The sequence below is a fragment of the Oryctolagus cuniculus genome, chromosome 11, assembly GCF_051225735.1.
Source record: "Oryctolagus cuniculus isolate XC-2025 breed Fujian yellow rabbit chromosome 11, ASM5122573v1, whole genome shotgun sequence".
In the NCBI taxonomy this organism is placed as follows: Eukaryota; Metazoa; Chordata; class Mammalia; order Lagomorpha; family Leporidae; genus Oryctolagus; species Oryctolagus cuniculus.
The window spans coordinates 48,376,183-48,386,232 of record NC_142877.1 but is presented as its reverse complement, the minus strand read 5'-3'; the positions used below and the strand labels follow the sequence as shown (position 1 = coordinate 48,386,232).

General features: G+C 38.9%; 1 long non-coding RNA gene across 4 annotated transcripts; it reads right to left on the bottom strand.

The window, feature by feature from the left end:
• Positions 1–5,380: 5,380 nt before the first annotated feature.
• LOC149123452 (uncharacterized) lies at positions 5,381–9,735 on the bottom strand. 4 transcript variants are annotated; one of them, XR_016216057.1, is made up of 4 exons: positions 9,512–9,735; positions 9,190–9,408; positions 6,380–6,456; positions 5,381–5,801 (listed from the first exon to the last, which is right to left on the bottom strand). It is a non-coding gene; the product is annotated as an uncharacterized LOC149123452 (long non-coding RNA). The 4 variants fall into 4 exon arrangements; XR_016216058.1 differs by having other exon boundaries at positions 9,543–9,735; XR_016216055.1 differs by lacking the exon at positions 9,512–9,735 and adding an exon at positions 8,646–8,718 and having other exon boundaries at positions 9,190–9,326.
• Positions 9,736–10,050: the final 315 nt, after the last annotated feature.

The following is a 10,050-nucleotide window of genomic DNA, read 5'->3' as shown; positions in this document are numbered from 1 at the left end:
TATATGTTCAGTTTGGGTAAATATGCTAAATAGTTCTCCAAAGCACTGTGCCCGTCTTTATTCACACCACTACACCACTCATCTTAATATGTCCTTGCTATTCCATTGTATAGGGATAATATAATTTACCTACACATTCAAGCTGGTGCATATTTGAGTGGTTTTTAAGTTTTTGCTATTATAAATAAAATGCCAGTGAGTACTCTCCTTGCATACATATTTTACACCAATGTACAAGTATTGTAGTTACTGTAAAAATAAAATTGCCTGGGGCCTGTGCTGTGGCACAGTGGGTAAAGTCACTGCCTGCAGTGCCGGCATCCCATATGGCTGCTGGTTTCTGTCCAGGCTGCTCCACTTCCAGTCCAGCTCCCTGCATTATAATGTGCCTAGGAAATCCACAGAACATGGCCCAAGTGGTTGGGCCCCTGCACCTATGTGGGAGACTCAGAAGAAGCTCCTGGCTCCTGGCTTTGGATGGGCCCAGCTCTGGCCTTTGCAGCCATTTGGGGAGTGAACCAGCAGACAGAAGAACTCTCTCTCTTTCTGCCTCTCCTTTCTGTAAACCTACCTGTCAAAAAATAAGTAAACATTAAAAGAAAAAAGGAAGAAGAGAGAAAGAAATTGCCTAAGCAAAGTGACGTAAATATAAGCACTTTATTCTCCAAAGAGATGCTAACAATTAATTCTCTTACTACTAAATACTAAATAGGGAAGTACCTATTTTCACACCCTTATATTCACTGTAAATCATCAAACCAATAAATGAACTTGATATATTTCAATTGTATTAAATTAAATTTTGCTAGGAATCTGTCAAGGAAACAAGTCCAAAAAAGAGAAAAAGTCAAAGCAGGCAACTGTACATCGTCATGAAACTGAGTATCTAGAATATGTGGTTTTCAGGCAAATTACTAAATTTCAGGCCATGTCCCCTTGAGAAACCACAACAATTATGCATACTTTGATGTGAATGTTTGGGAAAATAAAATCATGCTCATACATGCATTACTACTGCTGTGTTTTCCCTGACTCTCAACATTTATCTTTTGAGCACTCACTGGGAGATAAATAAGGACAGATAGTTGGATTTAACAATATTTATCCACTCCCAACCGCAGTACGCACAAATTTCAAGTAAAGGGTTCTGAGGTGAGAGAATATAATGCATTATAATACCAAATGCATAAACCACACATGGTAAGAAGTAGATCAGTCTGTTTCACAAAAGCAGTCTACATTTACTAAGGAAACTATGCCTCAATTTGCCCTGAATCTTTTAAACCAGTGACTGTGTTTACATCCTTTACATATACTACCAAATCATTTTCCACAGAAATTGCAACAATGTATACTCCTAATACTAGTATGCAAGTTTTCTTAAATTAATTCACATAAATATGTTTATTTTTTCTTAAATCTTATTTAATGATGACGATGCTAACACAAAATTAACCTACTCCCTCCTCCTTCATCCTTCCTACCCCGGTTCAACTAAAGCTCTTCTGTCCCCTTCCCTTAGAATGCCTTTCATTGCCTCAACATCTTACATAAATGCCATTTCTTCCATAAACCCTTCTCTGGTGCTGTCGATTGAAAGTAACCACTTATTCCTTTGAACTGCTTAGAATATTAAAAACTTTTTTTTAATTTTTTATTTGACAGATAGAGTTAGACGGTGAGAGAGAGACAGAGAGAAAGGTCTTCCTTCCACGGGTTCACTCCCCAAATGGCCACAACAGCTGGTGATATGCCAATCTGAAGCCAGGAGCCAGGTGCTTCTTCCTGGTCTCCCATGTGGGAACAGGTGGCCAAGCACCTGGGTCATCCTCCACTGCCTTCCCAGGCCACCGCAGAGAGCTGGACTGGAAGAGGAGCAGCCGGGACTAGAACCTGGTGCCCATATGGGATGTTGGTGCCACAGGCAGAGGATTAACCAAGTGAACCACAGCGCTGGCCCCAACCCCTTCTTACAGTATATCTGCAAAGTGTCCGGCACATAACAAAACTTCCCAGCCAGATGAATCAATTAATTTATAAGAGTTTTTGGAATTCCACTCCAGGCGAGGTTCACCAGTCCCAACAGAGGTTGGGAGAACTACTTTTGTACATACAGGGTGTGAAGGTTAAAGGTTGAGGCGGATCTGATCCTCATTGGTAGACCTTTAGGCACCCGCAGAGACCTTGACAGGGAGTTTTCGTTCCCGGAAGTGCAGGTAGGGACTCTCCATTCCTGGAAGTGTGGGCCTTCTCTCTTGCAGATCCCAAAGCTACCAATATCATTATTATTTTAATATGTGCCTTAATCTTTATGGGCTATAAATTTCATAAGGAAAGGGATTCTTTTCTACCTTAAGATTCAAGAGTATCAAGAATAATCATGAGATCCATAAAACTTACTTATTGAATCAGTCAATGATTTCTAAAGCAACTCTGAAAATCTAAGATATTTAGGGGTAGATGCTGTTTCATAGCAGGTAAAGCCACCGCCTGCAGTGCCGGCATCCCATATGATGCCAGTTCAAGTCCTGGCTGCTCCACTTCTGATACAGCTCTCTGCTGTGACCCGGGAAAGCAGAAGATGGCCCAAGTCCTTGGGCCCCTACACCCACATGGGAGACCCAGAAGAAATCCTGGCTCCTGGCTTCAGATTGGCACAGCTCCAGCGATTGTGGCCCGTTGGGGAGTGAACCAGCAGATGGAAGACCTCTCTCTCTCTCTCTCTCTCTCTCTCTCTCTCTCTCTCTCTGCCTCTCTTTCTCTCTTTGTGTAACTCTGACTTTCAAATACATACATCTTAAGAAAAAAGGATATTTAAGTTCATTAAGTTCATTTAGCAGACGAGGAAACTGTTTCAGAGAAGGTAAGTTTTGTCCTTAAAGCTAAAACTGCTAGAGCTGGGACTAAAACCAAGTAAGATGGTCATGTTATTTTAAACAAATTATCTTTAGTTTCAGGAACTGCAAAATTTATCACATACACCAAAAAATGTATACCAGTGAACTCAGACTGGTAGAAATAAATAGTAACAGCACTACACAGTACCTAGTACTCTTTAGAAGCAGAATGTGCCATTAGCTTTGAAGTCTCTACAGCTCCCGACCCAAAAACCTGCCCGCCTTACCAGATAACAATTTCCATGCTTTCTTTACCTTAATACCTCTACATACATTCCTAAATATCTACATCTTTTAAAATTAGTTACTAGCAGTTTTATTTATTAAAATTTATTTATTAAAATAAATACGTACTTTAAGGATATAATTTGTGTTTCTTTTGTTTTAAAATTTTTCTTTAATTTACAAAGTTTGACTATGACATGCCTATTTAAAAAACTGCATTATTGATTAAACTGACAGAAACTACACATACTGGGTACAATTTATCTATCACCATAATCAAGACAATGAACATACCCATGACTTCCAAGCATTTCCTCATGCCTCTTCTTAGCCTTTCCCTTCAAACCATACTGCTCTACCTCTGATGTATGTTTTGTCACAGTATATTAGTTTGCATTTTCCAGACACTTGGGTAGGTGGAATCACAAGCATTATACTGTTGTTTTTTGGGTCTGCATTCCTTCTGTCAGCATAAGGCATTTGAGAGTCATCCATTTTGCTGCATTAAAAGTAAGTTATTCCTTTTATTGCTGAGTACTAAATCATTGTATGGATATATCATAAATTGTTTATCATTCAGATATTAATGGACATTTGGATTTTTAATCAGTTTTAGCTTCTTATAAATAAAGTTGCTATGAATGTTTATGTATCACCTTTATATGGACATACACTTACATTTAGGTAAACATTTAGGAGTATAACAGATCATGTTAAAAGTGTAGTGGTGGGGGCCAACGCTGTGGTGTAGTAGGCTAAGCCTCCACCCGTGGAGCCATCATCCCATATGGGTGCTGGTTCATGTCTCGGCTATTCACCTTGAGATCCAGCTCTCTGCTATGGCCTGGGAAAGCAGTGGAGGACGGCCCAAATGCTTGGGCCCCTGCACCCGTGTGGGAGACCCAGAGGAAGCTCCTGGCTTTGAATCAGCCCAGCTCCAGCAGTTGAGGCCATTTGGGGAGTGAACCAGTGGATGGAAGAACATTTTCTCTGTCTCCCCCCTCTCTGTCTGTAACTCTGCCTCTCAAGTAAATAAATAAAATTTAAAAAATAAAAAGTCTAGTGGTTATACCATTTTACATTGCATCACAGCATATGAAAACCGAGAACTCTTGTTCCTCCAATATTTATTATGATTACTTTTTAAATTTCAGCTGTTCTAATAGGTATTATAGCATTACTGGTTTACTATATAATGATATTGAGCATCTTGTCACATGCTAATATTTTTACCTATACGTACTTGATAAAGTTCCAATTTACCTTTTTCCCTCCCAGCTTATTTTTTTTTTGACAGGCAGAGTGGACAGTGAGAGAGACAGAGAGAAAAGTCTTCCTTTTCCCTTGGTTCTTTAATGTTTTGTAGTTTTCATTGTACAGATCTTTGACATTCTTAGAAAAATTTATTCCAAGGTATTTGTTTTGTAGCTGTTGTGAATAGGATTGATCTTAGAAATTCTTTCTCAGCCATGGCATTGTCTGTATATACAAAGGCTATTTATTTTTGTGTGTTAATTTTATATCCTGCCATTTTACCAAACACTGGATGAGTTCCAATAGTCACTTAGTGGAGTCTTTTGGATCCCCTAAATATAGAATCATGTCATAATTAAGCTTCAAGTTGTATTCAATTCAGCAATATTTCATAGTTTTTACTATGAATGTCTTGGACATCTTTTGTCAGAATTATCCCTACATATTTCATATTTTGATGGTATTATAAATAGCACTGTTTCTGTTTCCAACTGTTCTTGCTATTGTATAAACACACAAATGAGTAGAATGCTTATCTTGTATTCTACAAAGAGCTCTTTCATTGGTTCTTATTAGTTCTTATAAACCCATAGACTCACTGGATTTTCTACAAAGATCATCCCCGTCAATGGCAGAAAAATCTCAAAAGTTTTACTTCATCATTTCTAATCTAAATGCCATTTATTTCTTTTTCTTATTTTACAATGATGGCTACCCTCAGCAGCACAAAGTTGAACAGAAGTGGTAAGAGAAAATATCGGTTTTGGTTCATAGCCTTAGGGAGAAAGTATTCAGTGTTTTACCATTAACTATGGTATTAATTATAGATTTTTCATAGGTGCCTTTTATTAAGTTATGGAAGCTCTTTCTGTTATTGATTTCAGTTCCACTGTAGTCAAAGAATATATCATGTACAATTTAAGTCCTTGTAAATTCATTGGAATTTATTTATGATACAGAAGATATCACCTAATAAGACTTAATAGAGTCTTTTATTTGGTATAACCAATAGATTTTATACAATGTTATATAGCAATCCAACAGAAATGAACACACTGTATCATTTAAAAAGTAATCAATTCGAGAAACCAAAGCTAATATGTCATTAAAAATAAACAAGAGAGGGAATACATGCAGGTTAAAAAGTGAAAGTTGGGGTAACATTATAATTCATTATGAACAGAAATCTGGCATCTTATTTTTAAAGCCAAAATAATAGCAGTAACAACTACTTATAAAATGTGTCTGAAATTCTTGCTTTAAGGTTATGAAACCAGCTAAACAGATTGTTCTGATTACTACATAGGTAAAAGCAAACAAACTACTAGACAGAATACTAACCTAAGCAGCTCCCAAAGAGGGAACATGTAAATGCTTCACAGCTTTTTGTCTGTCACCATCTTCAAGTTCATTGGTCACTACAGCCTAGAAAGATGTTATTAAATTATGAAATGAGTTATACTAAATTTCAACCTTGCATTAATTATTATGCAACATTTGTATACATTGTTTTGTGATAATCTCTTGATGACTTTATACTGACAATTCAAAAGAAAAAAAAATCATAAGACTATTGTATTGAGGGCCAGCATGGTGGCACAGCAGGTTAAGCTGCCACCTGCAAAGCTAGCATCCCATAGGGGCACCGGTTCGAATCCTTACTGCTCCACTTCTGCACCCACGTGGGAGACCCAGAGGAAACTTCGGGCCCAACCCCAACTCTGGTGGCTATTTGGAATGTGAAACAGTAGATGGAAGATCTTTCTGTCTCTGTAACTCTGCCTTTCAAATAAATAAAAATTAAATTAAAACAGACTATATGTATTGAAAGCTACCAACTCTTTGGAGAATAGGAATGAGGAAGTATTTCTTTAAAAATAAGACATGAATGTGATTGCAGATACATGGTTGATAAGTGGGATTATTATACCTCAGTTTCACAGATGAGCTGGTTCATTTTCTTGCATGTATAAAATGGGGCTACTTCTACATGAGCCACTCACCAATCTGCTCCATGAGATGTTTCCAGGATCTTGTCATGCCTTTTAAGGATGTTCCAAAATCCTGTAAAATTCAGATTCTACAGAAAGAAATGAAAAACACAACCATAAAATCTACCATCACCAAAGATGAAAAGCAATAAGCACTAAGCTGCCTAGACAAAAACTGAGAACACTGGGAGATGCAATGCTCCTGTGTAAAGAATACTTCCAGAAAAGGTCTTGCATGTATCACACACTAAATACATTTCTTTATTTCTCTGCTTCTTGAGGGACTAGTATAGATGTGCATTTTCTCACATACCACGCGAGCATGTATGTATCAGCAAGGAAACGGAAGATCAGCTATTTCTCTTAAAGTACATTCTCCTTCCCTTCCTTCTCACTTTGTGGATAGTGGTGTGTGGTCAGTCAGTAGAAAGGAGTAAGTGACTACATTTTGGTTCAGCTGATAATGGCTAGAAACACCCCATCTTCTCTCAGTTTCAATTTTTTTTAACAAGCAGAGTTAGACAATGAGAGGGAGAGAGACAGAGAGAAAGGTCTTCCTTCTGTTGGTTCACCCTCCAAATGGCCTCTAAGGCAGGCGCACTGTGCTGAACTGAAGCCAGGAGCCAGGTGCTTCTTCCTGGTCTCCCATGGGGGTGCAGAGCCCAAGTACTCAGGCCATCCTCCACTGCCTTCCTGGGCGACAGCAGAGAGCTAGACTGGAAGAGGAGCAACTGGGACAGAATCCAGCGCCCAAACTGGGACTAGAACTCGGGGTGCTGGCGCCTCAGGCAGAGGATTAGCCAAGTGAGCTGTGGCTCCGGCCCCTCAGTTTCTACAATAACAAAATACCATACTTCTGGGGCACTGGGTCAAGTCCTGGATACTCCATATCTGATCCAGCTCCCTGCTAATGCACCTGGGAAAGCAGTGGAAGATAGCCCCAGTGTTTGGACCCCTACCCCTGGGAGACCTGGAAGATGCTCCTAACTCTTGGTTTTGGATCAGCCCAGATCTTGCTGTTGTGGTCATTTGAGGAGTGATCCAGCGAATGGAATATCTCTCTCCCCTTCACTGTATTACTCTGCCTTTTAAATGAATAAAAAAGTCTTTAAAAAATATACCATACTTCTTTACAGTATCAAATTCTATCATGCTTTACAAAAAAGTAGGAAGCCATGCACTTGCAAAGTTAAATTACAAACCAGAGGTCTCCCAAGATGACTCATCAACTATCCCTATCAGTAAAAAATTAGCACTCACTGCAAATAGGCCTTGCTTGCTTCTTTACAGTTTTCCCTTGTACTTCACTCTACTTGGAGTGCATGTGTCATAACTTGGAGGCAGTTTTTAGTCAATCTTCTCTCATTCTCAATGGAAACACATTCTTACAGAATAACATATGCTTATAGAATAAACCCAAAAAACTCGGAATAGAACACAGTTTCTATAGTTAAAAACTATCCTTGCTTTCCCAAGGAGTATTTTATAATGATACAAAACAAATTGATACTGAATTTTACAGGGAATTTCTCTGTAACACACAAGCACAGAGCTAATGAACTAAGAAATGTTGATGTTTTTAAAGCATTATAGGAAAGTGGAATATATATTAATATATATTCATTAAAATTAAATTATAAAGCTTAAATTAAACATGGTAGAGGATGGGAGGCATCATGTTCTTTAAACTGTATATATGAAATAATGAAATCTGTTTTAAATGATAAAAACACAAAGTTCAAAGAGAAGGAATGTATCATTGTATTATATATATATTTTATAATGTGAAGTTTTCTATTAAATTATCTTTCCCTGAGTTTGTATGTGAATGATAACCCTTAAGTTACCAAAGGAAAAAACTCTGAATTTTTCAAAGAGGAAGATGGAAATACATGCATTGCATTAACAATTTATATAGTTATTTCAGATATGAAACTTTAGTTACTCTTAATTTTGAAATTCTTATATCCCAGGTATTGCTTTTATAGCATAATTTAGCTTTTTATGTGGTATATCATCCTATGATGATCCTAACCACTCATCTAAGTAATAATCAAAAGAATAAAATGAAAAAAGTATATCAAGTCTATAAAGATAAGGAAGTTGATTTACCTATTTAAATAGCTTTCTATTAAATTCCTAATAAATTTAACTATGTCAAGAAATATGCAAAGAACAAAAAATGAATAAATGTCTTCTATCTCTGTAATTTAGAAAAGCTGCCGTTTTGGAAACACTGAGTGACAGATATAAGTGATAGATTTAAGTCCTTACTCACATTTGCCATATCCTGATTTCTGTTCTTTCTCAGGATCTTTAAAAAACAAACAACAAAACAGCCATATTGCAGCCTGTCAAGAATAAAGGTTCTTTTAGTGGCACATTAAAAAGTCCAGAACTTTTATTAATGTTCCTTGAAGGAAGTTTAACAATCCAACTGCTTTTGGAAAAATGTTGCCATTGCCTAGAAGGAACATAAAAGTTCTTCCATCCCAGCAATGATTTGGTAGATATGTATTATTTCTTCTATCAGCATTATCAGAGTTGCTGCTAAAAATAGGACACAAACGGCTGCCCTGTAAAGCTACCCCAACTCAGAAATTTTTAGAAAATTAATCTTCAAAAACAGAAGTCCTGTTAGCACCGTTGTACTGCCTCTGATACTTGCTTTTTAGCCAATAAGGGCATCTGAAATCCCAACAACAACATGCTAAGGAGTATCCTTTTCCAATGGACGCGTTTGTAGAGTTCCAGGTGAATCCCATCTCCAGGGATGTCTCATTTACTGCAAGGTGCCATTCACCTGGGTAAAATCTCATTACCTGACAGTTCTGCAGCAGGAACACTGAGGGAGAACTCGCTGAAGGCCAGTTTAAGGTCTTTATACTCCTGTGGTGGACACGTTCCTCACGGGACAGGGGGAGGACTGGTTTTCTAGTTGTCGCAGCGTAGTAACACCAGCAGTGTCGTTCTGAGCCTCCAGTGACGACTGCAGCTCATTCTGAAGTGTGGAGACCTGCGCTGAGCCTCTGCGAGCTTCTCTGTAAGAAAACAAGATCGTCCGATCAGGAAGATAACAAGGTGATGGAAGTTTTCAATGGGGCGGTGGTTAAAAAGCTGAGTGGGGCCGGCGCTGCGGCTCACTAGACTAATCCTCCGCCTGCAGTGCCGGTACCGTGGGTTCTAGTCCCGGTTGGGGCGCTGGTTCTGTACTGGTTGCCCCTCTTCCAGTCCAGCTCTCTGCTGTGGCCAGGGAAGGCAGTGGAAGATGGCCCAAGTGCTTGGGCCCTGCACCCGAATGGGAGACCAGGAGGAAGCACCTGGCTCCTGGCTTTGGATTGGCTCAGTGTGCCTACTGTGTTGGCCATTTGAGGGGTGAACTGGCGGAAGGAACACCTTTGTCTCTCTCTCTCTCTCTCTCTCTCTCTCTAACACTGCCTGTCAAAAAAATTTTTTTTAATTAAAAAAAAAGCTGACTGGGACTCCCACATCCCATGCTGTAGAGCCTGGTCAAGTTCCACCTCCATTTTTCTGCTAAGTGCACCCTGAGAGGTAGCAGGTGACTGCTCAAGTACTTGGGTTCCTGTCACTCATGTGGGAAACCCAGATGGAATTCCTAATTTCCAACTTTGGCCAGGCTAGGTCCCAGCTGTTGCAGGCATTAGGTAGTGAACAAGCAGATG